This window comes from Lissotriton helveticus (genome assembly GCF_964261635.1).
Source record: "Lissotriton helveticus chromosome 1_1 unlocalized genomic scaffold, aLisHel1.1 SUPER_1_unloc_1, whole genome shotgun sequence".
NCBI classification, from domain to species: domain Eukaryota; kingdom Metazoa; phylum Chordata; class Amphibia; order Caudata; family Salamandridae; genus Lissotriton; species Lissotriton helveticus.
The window spans coordinates 5,629,404-5,645,177 of NW_027611648.1; the positions used below are offsets into that span (position 1 = coordinate 5,629,404).

Here is a 15,774-nt window from a genome sequence, read left to right on the forward strand (position 1 = left end):
GCTAGTATTGGTGAGTCTAGATTTTTTGCTCCCAAGAGAAAGGCGATCAAACCGTTGAGGAATAGGGAGAATAGCGTGGGTGCTAGGACGCACCCCTGCCTTACTCCGCGTTCCACCGGAAATGAGGTTGAAAGAGCGCCTTCCCTCCCGTACCTCACCCTAGCTTACGTGCCCTTGTGCATCCGTTTGAAGAGGTCACACAGATAGGCCGGCACTCCCATGTCCCTCTGGACCAGGTCAAATGCGGATCGGAGGTCCACGAATATTAAATACAGGCTACCCGCTCCCAAAGTGACCGTCCTCCAGTACACAAGTTGTAGCCTGAACAGCTGGTCGGTTGTAGAAACCCCTGCCCGAAACCCCGCCTGCAGGGAGGTTAGGATGTGGTTGTCGTCCATCCAACACTGCAACCTGGTTAGGAGGACTCGGGCGAAGAGTTTCTGGAGGACGTCAATCAGGCTTATGGGGCGGTAGTTGGCCCGGTCCAGGGGAGAAGCCTTCTTATGGATGGGTATGACTACAGCTCCCAACCAGCTCGAGGGGATAACCAAATCCTGCATGATGGCATTGAAGAAGGTACAGATATAAGGTGCCCACACCCCTTGTTCAGACCGATAAAGGTCCCCAGGGATCCTATCAAGGCCAGGTGCCTTACCCGGAATCAAACTCCTTATGGCCGCCTTGACTTTCAAGATCGTGCAGGGATAGCGGTCTGAGGCACCTCCCTCAACGCAGGTTGGGTCAGACAGACTATCTACTTCCGATGATTCCACTAGGGGACGCTCAGGGTCGAGGGAATAGAGGGGCTTGAAATGTGCAAGCCAAACCTCTTCACACAGGTTGGAAACAACTGCATGCGTCCCCGTGGCCGGCCCTCCCCGAACCAGGTTCCAAAAAGCCCTAAAGTCGTGGGCGTCTAGGGCTGCTTTAGTTTTCTCCCATCTGTCGACTTACCACTCCGCTTTGGTGGCTTGGGTCATGCTAGTATAAATTTGACGTGCATTTCTAATCGACAACTGGGTTCCCAATTTCACCTCCTTTATGAGGGTTGCTTTTGCCTCCCTACATTTTTTGTTGTACCAATTCTCACTCTTATAGGGTCTCCCCCTACCGGGCTCGGGAGCTGTAAAGAGGTCAGCCAAGGAGGTGAAGAGCTCATTATGGATGGACTGGATGGCCGGGAGATACGAAAGCCCAGAATTCCCATTCCTCAGGTCACTGACCTCAACTAAGGCCCCTGCTACGTTGTTGTAGATTTCTGCCAACTTATCCGGTGCCTGAGCCACCCTCTCCCACCTGACCCGCCTGCCTCCCCCTGATAAGAGTAGATGCCGATTGGTGGAAGTCCCAGGTGCATCCTGGGTAGTCAGGTTCCCCAGGTGACTGAGTAACTCAGGTGACAGTAAGTTGTGGTCGCTGTCGATTCTTGGCAATACAGCGAACAATTTTAATTGGGCCCAGAATTCCACGTTGGTCAAAATATAATCTATTGTCGTGCTTTTCCCCAGTCGGTTATAAGTGCGTGCGCCTGGTATATCTGGGCCTTAGGGAAAAAGCTATGAGCAAATTATTAATGGCAAGTGCCAACGGCGTCAGACGGTTTACTGGATACGTGGAGCTTTCAGGGATGTGCCACAACTCATCCTCCTTAGAAGTAACTGGGGGAATCCCAGAGAGAGGCTCAAAGTGGCAGTTGAAGTCTGCCCCATGATTTTATGGTGCGTGGGGGGAAAGGAAGAAAGGAGAGCCTCCAAGGCATCCAGAATAGATAGACCTTGTTGTCGGGGAAAGGGAGATGAATTTAAGATCAGCCCTACGAATGGGCTCAAATGGGGACTTCATGAGTTGTGCCAACACAATGTTCAGATGCCAAGGAGGAGCATCTGAAGGCGGGCGTCAAATTGGGGGGAACATCCGAAATAAGCCTTTGAAAAATTGTTGAATAATTCTTGAAGAATAAAGAGAATTGGAGCCATCCTGCCGGAATCTGTAGATTGCGGCCTGAAAAACTTCAGGGTAGAGTGAGCGAGGCCAGATTTTGCTCATTGTAAGAAAAAAGGCAGAAGCTGCTCTGGCATAGAGTGAACAGGGTGAACATTTGAAGCTTTGCACCAAAGACAACCGTTTCCACTTGAGTTTGTAGGTTTTGATAGTGGAGGGTGCTCTAGAGTTAGTGATGACCACCCTGCAGTCGGAGGAATAATCCAATCGGCAAACTCATAGTGTTCAGGCACCAGGCTGCCAATCGCAGAGAAGTTGGATCCAGATGGCAGATCAGGCCGTGGTTCATAGTAAGAAAATTCGAAATTGGGCGCAGCCAAATTGGATTGCACTCCGACAGGAGGAGGAGCTCTGTAAACCAGAACTGGCGAGGCCATCTGGGGGCTATGAGACTAATGCGGCAGGGTTCTTTTGCATTTTCCAAAGTACCCTTGGGACAAAAGGAGTCGGTGGAAAAGCGTAAGTATACATTTTTGACCAATTCATAAAAAATGCATTCCCGCACGATTCTGGGTGGGGAAGCCAACTTGCATAGAATGTGCATTTGCGCTTCAGGTTGGTCGCAAATAAATCCAGATTGGGGCGTCTGCAAAGCTGAAAGATGCGGTCCAGCGTCGGCTGATGAAGTTCCCACTCGTGGTTTGATGAGACCGACCTGCTCAGGGAGTCCGCTAGAAGGTTGGACACTCCCGGAACTTGGACTGCTGTTAAAGTGATCTGATGTTGAATCACCCTATCCCAAATTTGCTGAGCTTGTAGGGATATCATACACTCCACACTTTCTACCACTGACCTTACGTCATACTTTTCTCTAAGATCACCACTTTTGGGAACACCCTGCTACTTCACTTACTGCCTCTCTTTAATCTCTTTGCTAAACACTCTCACTTTAATTCTTTTTTTTTTCACCTAGCCTGCATAGAACCCATTTCAATTTTAAAATCAGCCAATCCATCTTCCACACAATCTGACCTCTTCATGGGCATGAATGTTAAACACCTTTTTGGATACATTTCGCGGCTGAACCGCACTACTAAATCTCTCCAGCTTAACTAATATCTATTCACTGCTTCAAAACTGCTATTGTATTATCCCTTATCAAAATCTTACTTGTGACGGTTTGTCACATGGCTCAGTTAGGCCCAGGGAGAAACGCTGCAGTTTTAACATGGACACGTTCGACGAAAGTTGGCTTTTCTTTCACATGATGACTTTTGAAGCATTTGCATCTGTGAAAGTGAAGGATTAGTTTCAATGAAACTACTTTGCTTACGAATTCCACTTCGTAAGAACACTATCACTACACCTTGACCAACTCATAAGGTCTGAACATACATTGTGCAGATGGGACGGTTTGTTATTCGTCCATGAGGCGAAGCATCTATCAATAGATCATGAACAAGGGCGGCCTGACTAAGGTCTCAGCCTGGAAACAAGAATGCTTTTTGCTATAAATAAACAAGCATTTCTGGGTTGGGGCAGAGGAGCACTTGCTATCATTGCATGGTCACTCCCTGCTAAAACCTCAACTCAGCTGCTTGCCAATCACTCTGCGAGGAGGGATGTCCAACCTGTGAGCAAGACGGGTGTCAGGAAGCCCCTGTAGTACACAATGGGCTAGAGGATAAGGAGTGCCATGCCATCTCTTCATATATTTCTCCCCTCCTATATTCACAAGTGGAGAGAGGGGAATCGGCAGGAGGCCCCTTTAAGCCGGTAATGAGGACAGACGTCACACGATACACGATTCAAGAAGGCGGGACGGAGAGCACGTCAGGTTGGTCAGTAGTTGGTCCAGCTACACGCAGCAAGGGAGCGCGAGGTGGAGAAACCAGACGGAGAAGACCTAACAGCCTTCCGAGAGAGAGAACCGGAGCCCAGGGGAGGTCACAGCTTGTCCGCAAACAGAACACCAGAACCCGGCGGAGGAGGAAAAGCCGAAGAAGGAGACCAGACATCAATGAAGGACGCATAGTCACTACGCCACGGGCCCGGAGGGACGTGGCACTTACAGCTACATGGCATCTGAAGGGGTTTTGGAAAGGGGCTGAGTCAGAGAGGGACGGGAGGTGAGGTGGAGGGGTGAAAGGGACCCAGGGAAAAGGAAATAAGTGAGACGGAAAAGAAAGGCAAGAGCAGAAATCATTGGCTACTCTTTTTATTTTTTGTTACTCCAACCTCTACCCCCTCCCTTCACATGAATGCATAGATATTATTTATCCCTCACATCCTCCCTTGTCTAAATCATGAAGCAAAAACACTTACCTGAGTCTTTTCCTTCTGTCCGAGGGACGACGGCGGCCGAGGCTCACCTAAGGGACTGAAGTGAAAGACCCTGTGGAAAAGAAGTATAAAAAAGAGACAATCAATCATTGTGATTTCCTGTAATACTAATAAAAAGTGCATACCAAGAAATTATTCAATGCAGACAGCTCCTTCTTGACCGACTCTTTTAAATACTTGGTGTAGAATGTGGGCATAATTCCATTAGTCCGATAAAATGGAAAGCCTAATACAACAACTAATTTGTGGTCAAGAAAAATTGGAATGGGCCATTGAGAGACAGATGGCGACGGCCCAAGCCGACAGGGAAATGTTCACGGCTTCGCTCACCCAGCAGGTTCAATGCATACATAAGGTTGCTGACGGTCAAACACCCTAAACCATCAGTCAACAGAGCCACCAAGGGGTACATGCAGGGCACCCCAACATATCCCTCTAGAAATATCAACCGGGAGAGGACCCGGATGCCTTCCTTACAAATTTCGAAAGGGCTGCCCAAGCTGTGGATGGCCGGAAGGGAAGTGGGCTTTCTTTTTAGCACCGCTATTGACAGGGGAGGCCCAGGCTGGGTACCAAGTGGCTAACCTCACAGGAAACACTCCTTAAAAGGACATTAAGACTGTCATATTGGACCATTTGGGAATGGATTCCTAAGCATATCGGTCAAGATTCAGAAAGGAACGAGGTAACCCTGGAGATACCCCAAAGACAATATTTTTAAAGTTAAAGGCGACTGCGGATAAATGGTTAAGACCCCAAGAGAACAGCAAGGAACACATATTGGTGGTCATTTATCTGGAGCAGTTTCTTGATGCCTTACCAACACCCACCTAGAGGTGGCTATGTCAACAGCCACATCTCTCTGTGGATCAAGCTGTGGAGATGGCAATGTCCTTTGCTCGGGCCCAACCAAAGACACTAGCTTTTGAACCTGATAGGTCCTCACGGTATGCCACAGGATGCATGCAAAATGAGAAGAAAACCGTCAGGCCACCCTAGGAGCCTCTGAAAGGCAAACCCTCTAGAGGGGATGACGCTCCGTTCCAGGGACCCAAATGCTACGAGTGTGGGGAGTGTGGGTATCTAGCCAGGACCTGTCCGCCAAAAAAGTCAACGGAAGAACCGATGGATGTCAGTTGTATACCCAAAACCATCGTATATACAGAAGAAATGGGTTCTGGCTTCTACGTAAGTCTTACACTCAATGGAAAAAATGTGACAGCCTTACTGGATTCGGGTTGTAGGCAGTCCGTCGTACAGAGCACACTGGTGAAAGACTTTCAGATCTGCCCGGAGCAGTGCTTAATTTGTAAAATATTAGGTGCAGGTACTCACATTTTTTTAGGAGGCCACCCCCCCCTGCCCCGCCCTTTCCTCAGTGGCCCCACCCACTTCATGTATTAGCTCCACCCACACCCATAAGCCTCAACACATCAGAGCCGCCTCCTCACCTCTTGAGTTCCGCAAGAAGCTGAAACCCTGGCTCTTAACATAAGCACCTTGGGGGGCCTCACACCTACACACCTGTCCAAGCGCCTGGATACCCTCTTGAGTGATTAATACACTATGCAAATCAATATAACATAATATTATTATATGCGAACGAGGCTGCAGTGCGCCTGGTTCTGTGTATAACCGAAGGTTGAGTTGTGTGGGAAGATTGTTTGATGGATAAGTGACCGCCAACCTACCGCCAAGGACTCTTCAGCGGTGATGGAGGCTGGCGTGGCTGCCAGGATGTAAACACAAAACCTGTTGTGTACCTTTCTTGAAACACGCTAACAATTAGCAAATATTAAAGCCAAGATATTGCACCTATGCTTTTATTGATGAAATATTATTATTATTATTATTATTATTATTATTATTATTATGGAGATTTCTAAAGCGCCTGGTTACGCGCACCGGCGTGTCCCCGCGCTGTGGTGAGAGACAAGTGAACAGGACAGTAAGCCATTAATCTAGTGTAGAACAAAATAAATGGGTTTTAAGAGCTCTCCGGAACTTAGCCTCCGAAGGTTCCAGACGCAGTTCCATAGGGAGCCTGTTCCAGCTCTTAGCTGCAAGATGTCTAAAAGATCTGCCTCCCATTCGCGCTTTCTTAATTTTGGGAACAGCTAGTAAGCCAACACCGGTGGATCGAAGTACCCAACTAGGTTTGTACGGTGTGATGAGGCCCAGCAAGGGGGCGGGTGCCTTGCCCCCAATAATGCGATGACATATGCATAGCGCCTTAAAAGCAATCCTCTCCCTGACAGGAAGCCAGTGGAGAGCCTTCAAGGCGGCTTTGGAGGCTGCTCTTTTAGGGAGCCTCAGTACCAGGCGTGCTGCGGCATTCTGTAACACCTGCAGGCGACTCAGAACTTTAACCGTGGTCCCCAGATAGAGAAGGTTGGCATAGTCTAGCCGTGAAGTCACCAGTGCGTGCACCAGCGTTCGTCTTGCACCAACCGGAAGCAAATCCAGAGTCTTCCGCAGGTTTTTGAGAACGCCAACACACATCCCAACCACACGACCAATCTGGGGAGTGAATGAAAGGTCTGAGTCAAACATTACCCCAAGATTTTTAGCCTGCTGACAGGGTACAAGAGTGTTGTCTAGGCATGCCGGCCACCACGCCGATGACCACACAGACGGGTCGCCCCCCACCACGAGCACCTCAGTTTTGGCACCATTCTTATTAACTTCTATACTCAGTTTCTTAAAGATATTTTTTTTTAAGTGCTGAGTTGCGGTCTTAGTGATTACAAAAAGCTAGTGATTATGATTTTGTGTGTCAAGCCAGGTGTGAAGTCACGCCTAAGTGTTTATTTATTGAAATGGCCAGAATGTCAACTTAGGTTTTGCCTAATACGCACAAACTGTACTCCGTCCTTTTCACTTTCTTTTGCAAATGCATTGTGTATTTTTTTTATTTATTTTTTTATTACATTTTATTTTCCAAATTATACACACTTTTACTTATACAATTCAACATGTCTGTATACAGTACTTACTCAAATTATACATACATACAATACATAATCAAAAGAAAATATTAACCTTTTATCGGTTTTAATAAAAACAACACCACGTATTTAGTAATTACTCATTCTTACTTTCCACTTGTTTACTGGATCCCATATTTTTAAACCCAAGTCCTTTTTCCTCTTGCCCTTCCGGGCATAAATATTCTTTTCCAAATTATATACTGATAATAAATTGGCTAGCCAAGATTGCATTCCCGGGGGATTCTTATCAAGCCATGCCCTGGCTATAGTTATCCTGTACACTGCCATAGCTACAAACAAAAAATTCCGTGGTGTTTCCTCCCCATATGCACCAACCCCTAAAAGTATCCAAGATGGGGTGAGCACAATTTGTATTCCTAGTGATCTATGTAAAAACATCTCTATATCCCTCACTAATGTATGCAGTTGAGGGCAAGTGGCGAATATATGGACACTATCTGCCACTAGGGAGTTACATCTAGGACAACAAATACCCGCAGTACCACCCCACTTTGCAATCCTTGCTGGCGTAAAATATAGAGAGAAAAGGGTTTTATAGTGTTGCGATTGCAAAGGGGATGAGCACAAAATTGTTCGTCCCAGTTCCAGAGATTCCTGAAACCAACCCTGGTCGCCACCCAGTTTCACAATCCACTTATTACTGTGTTTTTCCATATCATCATTCTTACTTTTTACAAGGATAGCATAAAAGGATCGTATTGTACAATCCCCTGACGTCTTTATTTTCTCTAAGATATCATTTCTGCTGAAGCCAGATGCTCCCCCCTGCTTGTTACCTAAAAAACTCCTAATTTGAAGATATTTAAAAAATGCCCTATTGCTTAAGCCGTATTTATATCTCATATCACTAAACTGCATCATTCCATCAGAATTAATAACATCACCGATCTGTGTGATCCCCCTTGACTCCCAGTCTGCCATTACTATATCTGAGAATACCTCTGGGGGAAACGATTTGTTTTTATACAACATAACATATCTGTTGTATCTACCTAATTTATATTTTTTCAAAAAGGCACTCCAAATATTCACTGCAGCAGCTATTGTTTTAAATGTTGTCCTTTTAAAATATCCAAGATCAACGCTATTTAACAAATAATTTCCCGCTTCTGCCCCAAGTATTGTTGCATATACCTCTGTAGAGAAGCTAGATACCCTTCTATCAAGATGTGCCCCTCCAATTAAACCCTGCATATATTGTAAGGCTACAGCCATGTAATACAGTCTAAAATCTGGTGCTCCCCACCCTCCCTTCTCTCTCGGGAGGGAAATAAACCTATACGCCCTACGTGTCTTCCCTTGTGCCCATATAAATCTATTCATCAATGCCTCTAGTGCATTAAACCAATTTGTTTCAAACATTAATGGGATAGACCTAAAAAGAAAAAGAAACTTAGGGAGTATCAACATCTTAATTATATTAGTACATCCGACTAGTGACAAATGTAGATTGTTTAATCTGTCCAAGTCTACTTTTACCTGAGCCATTAAGGGATCCATGTTGTTCTTGATTATATTTCCTAGATTCGCAGAGATCGCAATTCCCAAATATACTGCAGAATCAACCACCCTCTCATCATTGCAATCTACATACCTATTCTTTACAATTTGCGTTTTTACGGCGTTTAAACTATACCCCGATATCCAACCAAACTTTCTGGCTTCCAGCTCCACCTCCCTAATAGCCCCTACCGGGTTGGGTGTCATAATGGCCACATCATCTGCATACGCCAGAGATTTTATCGATCCACCTTTCATCCGCATTGCCGGTATCTTTGGATTCTGTTCTAATCGTCGGAGAAAAGGATCCAGATATAGCGCAAATAATAAGGGGGAGGAGGGTCATCCCTGTCGGGTCCCCCTACTAATTTTAACCCAGTCTGAGTGCCCTCTGTCAACCCTGATCATAGCTTTTGGATCCTTATAAAGAGTTTGTATAGCCTTTATAAACCCATCCCCTATGCCACTCCATTTCATGATAGCCCATAGATAGCTCCAGGAGACCCTATCGAATGCTTTTTCAGCATCTAGGAATAGTGCTGCCATAGGGTCTCCTGAAGTACCTGCTGCATCGAACATAGTGATTACTTGCCTGACATGTTGCGTTGTACCCTTTCCTGGGATAAACCCATGCTGGAAGGGACTAACCAATCTCTCAATAACCCTTGACAATCTTTTAGCCAGTATTTTAGAAAACACCTTTACATCAGCATTCATTAAAGTGATGGGTCTATATGAACCTGGGGCCGTTGCAGGTTTACCCTTTTTGGCTATCACTATGATGTCTGCAGCCCCCCACGAGTCAGGTATTGACTCCCCCTTCTGGGCCAGTATCATAATATTAAACATGTCAGCTGCTAATACCGTCTGAAATACTTTAAAGAATTCCAGTGGGATTAGGTCCGGGTCCGCTGCCTTCCCGGAGGGTAGACTCCCAAGGGCCATGAAAAATTCTTCCAATTGGAATGTGGCTTCTAATTCCTCTTTATCCTGTGTCTCAATTTCAGGGGGAGAGACACTCCTCAGATATCTCTCTATCTCTTCCTCACCTCCTATGTTGTCAGAGGAGTAAAGATCGGCGTAAAACTGTCTGAAAACTTCCCTTACCTGCCCAGCCTCTGTAAATGAATTACCCTGTGGGTCAACGATTTGCTTGACATCCGAGTTTGCTGCCCTTTGTCTACTCCGTGCCGCTAGGATGTGCCCCACCCTTTCGCTAAACTCGTATGCCTTCTCCCTTTGAGTCAGATACCACCTTTTTAGCCATTCCTTCCAAGGCTTCTGCTCTTGTTACAGCAATCCTGAGCAGTAACTGGTCGAGTGGGGAGTTCTGCACTATAGCAGCTGCTAAGTCTGCTTCAAGTTTTAAAAGATTTTGTCGAGTTTCCTCAGCTCTTAGTTTCTCTTTTTTTTATTAAATAACACGAAGCTCAGTGTCTCCCCCCTTACCCCTGCTTTAAATGAGTCCCAAACAACTCCCGAGGGTGCTGTCCCTCTATTTATGTCCCAAAAGTCCTTTATCCATGTGTTCATATAATCCCGATATGCCTGGCCTTGTAATAATGCCCGTTCAAAGGTCCATGAAACCTCTCTTTTTAGACTCTGGCCTAGCATAAGTGTTACTACCAGTGGACTATGGTCTGAGACTAGTCGTGGATGTTTCTCAATTTTTGAATCAGTGATCAAGTTCTTAGAGATTAGAAAGTAGTCCAAACAAACCAGCACCTTGTGTGGGGCTGAGTAGAATGTACTACCGTCTAAGTATGGGTGCCACCTTATCCAGGGGTCCTCCAGGAAGTTATGAAACACCATATCTGAAAGTGCTCTATAGACCCTTTTTTTCTTCCCTATATATTGTCCCCCAGGTTGTACAAATGAGCTACTAAGATCATGTATATTGAGATCCCCGCAGCAAACAATGAGCTAACTCAACATCCAAATACTGAAAAACATCTGGGTCATCCTCTGTTGACCCATAGATTGTGACCAACGTGAAGGTATCCCCTTTAAAAACTACTTCCAGTATAGCCCATCTCCCCCACTGATCTTCTTTCTTTCTTCGCACTGTTACATCCCTCTTTCTCCCTAAAACCGCCACTCCTCTGGTCTTAGTCCCTTGCTTAGAGTTCGCTAGTAGTGAAAAACCCAATTGTTCCAGTAAGTAGCCTTTAACACCCTCTATGTGAGTCTCCTGTAGGCATACTAAATCCAAGCGCAATGTTTTAAGGAATGCTGCTACTCTTTGCCTTTTATTTATTTCATTCAGCCCGCAAACATTTATCGTGGCAATTCTACACGTCATCTCGAAGCACCCCTTGTCCTTTCAAAAAACCTACAAAGTGTTTAAGAAAATTCCACTTTTGCTGACTCCATGCAATCTCCCTCTTGTACTGTATACATTCTGATTCTGCTGCATTGCTATTTTCATGTTGTATGACTTTTATCACATTTTCTCCACAAGTGTGAGTTACCAAAACAAAAACAATCCAAAATGTCCTTTTTCTCCCCCCATCTCCCACCCTGCCCCGCCCCCAACCACCCCCTTCCATCCCAGCGCCCCCCCTCCCCTGAACCCTCCCTTCCCCTTTACAGGCAAATAGGTCAGCCGACCTATGCGTGCCCGCCTTGAGTTGTGCTGTTCGCATCCCTCTCCTGCTTTTCTCTTTGATGTGTCGTTTACCCTCCCCTTCTTGTGCTTATATTCAAAAAGTTTGTGGAGTGAGCTCTATATAGCAAGAGTCTATACCTCCTCATGTTATCCGCCTTTCTGTTTCTTTGTCTCTTCTAAAAACTGCTGAGCTTTGATCTCTGAAGAGAACATCTGGGCCTTCCCCCTTACGATCACCTTAAGCCTTGCGGGAAAGAGGAGATACGCTTCACAGCCTAGGGCCTGAAATGGGTTAATCATCTGTCTAAGCCTCCACCTCCTCTCTATGGTGACGTGGCAGAAGTCAGGCCTGGCAAAAAAAGTAACACCTTCAAAAGTTCTTCTACTATCCGGTCTTGCCTTGCCAATTATCTCCTCTCTCAGTAAAAAGTTCCCTATATTTACCAAGATTGCCCTGGGTAAATTCCCCTGAGTCTCACCTCCTGTACCTCCCATACCTCGTGGCTTCCTTATTGTAAAAGGGAACCTGTGTGCCCTCTGTACTTCCCTGTCCCACTGCCACTGGGACTCTGGAAAGGCTCCTTTTAACAGATTAACTACAAATTGCCTGACATCCTGCCCTTCCGCCCCCTCTGCCACACCCAAGAGTCTAACATTATTTCGCCTCTGCCTGTTTTCAAAGTCTTCCATCTTCCAGCTCATGTCTTCTGTCAGTTTCTCTTGTTCAGTCTTGAAGGCCTGCCAATTCCCTAAATTGTCCTCCAGTCTGCCCATGCGTTCTTCTACTTCGGTGACTCTCACCTCTACTTCCTTATTTTTTTCTCAGTGAGCCCTGGATTTTTTTTGAGTCTGGTCTCGCTCTCCGACTCTCAGTTTTTGCCTCTGCTTGCATCTCCTTTAAGGTATCAAATAATGCTTTGAGAGAGTTTTGCTGGGGTCCAGTGTCCAGAGTAGGGCCCCCACCTCCTCCACTACCACTACCGCTGTCCTGGTAGACCTGGGATGTAGCTGAATAATCCCACAATAATTGACTGTCTTGATGGGGGGGGGGGACTCTGAGGTGCGCCTCCTTATTTTAGAGAGTTTTTTTCTTTGTGTAGACGCTTTACCCGTAGTACTGGAACCAGAGTCTGTTGCCTCATCCTCAACTTCCTCTTCTTGGCTCTCAGAGGAGATTATCGATTCTGTGTCCTCGTTTACTGAGTAAAAGTCCTCGCCTTCTATGGAGCCCCTTTCTACCTTTTCTGTTAGTTGCTTATTCTTATTGCTCTCCCCCTGTTCATTATCATCTGCCATGGCTTCCACGCTACCCCAGGATTTGATTCTCTGTTGTTGGGCTGTTTTATTCCCTTCTTTCATCTCTGCCTCTACCAGCATCAAGGCCCCCAACATATCGGCGCTTCCCAGGGACCCCCCGTGTCTATTTCCCTTGTCATTTTTACCAGCGTCATACCTACAGACTCCGCCATCCGCTTCACTGTGGAATCATTTGTCGTTGCCATTGACAGGTTTGGCTGTCTAAGCGCTCCAGCAGCATCCTCCATTGCTGCTTCTGTTACTTTGCTCTCATCGGCCAAGCTAGCTGCCCGACCCGCAGCTGCCGCCTCAGCGCTCTGGATTAGTTGCATGGCAACCGGGCTCCCAGCGGCGTCGATCTCCTCCGCTGCGTCCTCGCGGACGCTCTCCCCCGGTATCTGCGCCTCCAGCGAACCGCCCGGCTGTTCAGGAGCTGTCATGGAGAAAACCTCTGTTAGGGTAGGCTGGCGCATCCCGCTGTCTTTGGGTTTATTTTTACACGCTCTGTCTTCTTTTGAGGTTTGTTCCACTGTAGTCGCATTTATCTTTCTCAAAGCTGTGTGATTCTCCGGTATCTTCTTTGGGAGCACCACAGCCTTACCGCGGACTTCTGTTTTCCTTTTCGGCGGCATAGTAGGAATAGCAGGTACCTTACAGATTGCCCCGAGGTCCTTCCCCGTCGGTGTCTCGGCCTTCCCCGCTCCTTTCATTTCCCTGTCTGCCACCTCTCTGGGCTTATCCTGTCGCGGCGGGGGTCTGGGAGGCATCACGATAGCTAGATCCTTTCCGCTTTTTAGTGCTTTAATCGCACTCACCAGGTTACAGATGCACGCTTTCACCCAGTTTACTGCTGCACTTCTAAATCGGAGCTGCAATCTGAGTTGGCAATGCTCTCTCATTCTTTTCACTCCATCTTGCCACCATAAAACTTCAGGGGGAGCCCGACGCCCTAACCTGTAGAGTCATTCTGGGCAGGAGAGGAAAGTGATGCGACTGCTCAGCTCAACCCCTCAGCGGCCATCTTGCCCCCGCATTGTGTATTTTTTAAAGGAACATAGCTGATAAGGTTTCAAAAAAATCAACGTCTGTGAGATTAACTTTTTTTCTATTGCCATGATTGGTCATTCTTCTGTTCTTGTGTCCAAATTACGCAGTTTGGTACTGATGCTATAGAGTTTTCCTCTACCATGTCTATAGATTGCCCACAGTGTAATCAATATCTTTTGAACCTGTTAACCATTGCAAACTTCAATTTTCACACATCATTCAGTAAATAGCTGTTTTTGCATATCAGGCAGAAGTGCAAATGTCGGTGCAAAATGGTACAGCAGGAGAGCAAAGTGTATGACTCCTGACCATGGCAAACAGAAGTGGGACACAGAGGTTGAGTAGCTTGATCAGGGTACTATCTTTTTGGAATGGGAAGCCAAGATTTGATTTTAGAACATTTTGTTCCAATAGCGTAGCCAGTGTGTCATGGGGCCTAGTGTAAAGCAGAAAATGCCCCTACCCACACCCCACTCCTAGCTGCTGTTTGGATTGTAAACAATAGCAGTAGGCCAACTGAATGAGCCTCAGTGCTACTGCACCTGCTGCATCAATGGAAACAACGTTCCTGGTTAATTCGAAACCAAGAAAGTAGTCCTAAGATCAGCCCCTGCAAGTAAAATCCTAAATAAATACTCTCATCCCTCCGTGTCACCACAACAGAATCATAGCTCTGTACGAGCTCCTCGCTGAGGAGTCGCTGGACCTAGGAGGTAAGAGTGTGATTGAGAGGGTGGGCTGTGCCTGTGTGGAGCTTGTTCCAGAGTTTAACACTTCTCTCTGTGGGATGCACATTCCTGTGGTGGCCATGGTGGTGTGTTAATAATGCTCGTCATTGCAGCATGAATGACTGGCCGTGCACTCATGGCACTGTCCTGTGAAGCCCGGGTCCTGCAGCGCCCCCGTGTGCACAGAGTATAAGCGATAGTGAAAGGTAGACTGGAGTCCTCTGCACACAACATTTGCCAGCGCCGAGCACCATCTCTGACAGAGCACGCAGCACATTGTGCCTAAGGGCAAACTGCCCCTTCGGAGAACGACTGGAATGACTAGCTGGGGGTGGCGGTTAGAAACGCTGGGCTTGGACTGGTCTGTGTGCGCCTTTTTCCTTTTATAAAATTCAGAAACAGATCTTTTGAGGGAACACCAGGCTCTTGGAAGAGACAACTTCATTATTAGTTAAGATCTGGCAAGAGGACTTATTTTATCCCTTTTGCTCAAGAAAACACACCCCCCTAGCTCCCAAGCACTCTTTCCGTCCCTGCCTCTATGCAACATTTTTTCCTAATGCGTACACAAAATATGGCATTTGACTTTCTGCTAATCACAGTTGTTTATATTTCTACCCTAAATAAGCCCCAGCAGGAATCTGCACTTTTGTTAGAAAAGAAGTTTCAATGTGTCACCTTGGGAAAAACTGAAAATGTATTTAACATGGACCCTATTTTACAAAGAAGACTGATCATCAATTTTTTTTTAGTTTTTAGGGTGTATCCATTTCTGGTACTTGTCTTAAATCTCTCACCTCCAACTGATCTGACATTTTACCCAGTGCTGCCAGAAGTTGTTAGGGGATTCCCAACTGTTCCCTCTGCCACTTCCTCCGCTTGCTCCATGTCCTCTCATCAAACTCAACTGTTCCTTCTCTTTTCCAGAGGATTCCTTCGTGGCCAGACCCGGGGGATTGGATGGGGAGAAGCAACCAGGTCTCACACTGCCAGGAGTGCCCCGGAAGTCGATTTGTGCCTGTTCCATCTGCATTGAGGCCTGCCCTGTCCCTGAAGAGTCTTGAAGCTGCCTCCAACCACAGCCCCCCTCACCGCTTCATTACTTGCTCTGTAGCTGACCGACTCCGATCGAGCCTCAAACAATGAACGAAGCTTCACCATGAAAAAGTCAGCACCTGCAACACTCCTCAGGCTTTGGAGCATACCCATGGCTCTCAATTCTTATAGACCCGGCCCTGAGAAATAGGTGCTTGTGCTTAGCACCTGAAAGCACCGGCACAAATTAAGCACTGGCATGGAG

The 15,774-nt window shown here is 46.6% G+C and overlaps 1 long non-coding RNA gene across 1 annotated transcript in view; it reads right to left on the reverse strand.

Moving 5' to 3' along the window:
• The window catches only part of LOC144805409 (uncharacterized), a 50,795-nt gene that overhangs the window by 15,558 nt on the left and 19,463 nt on the right, over positions 1 to 15,774 (reverse strand). Inside the window, exon 3 of the long non-coding RNA XR_013605512.1 lies at positions 4,267 to 4,336. This is a non-coding gene — a long non-coding RNA (uncharacterized LOC144805409). The remainder of the gene's footprint in view (positions 1 to 4,266; positions 4,337 to 15,774) is intronic.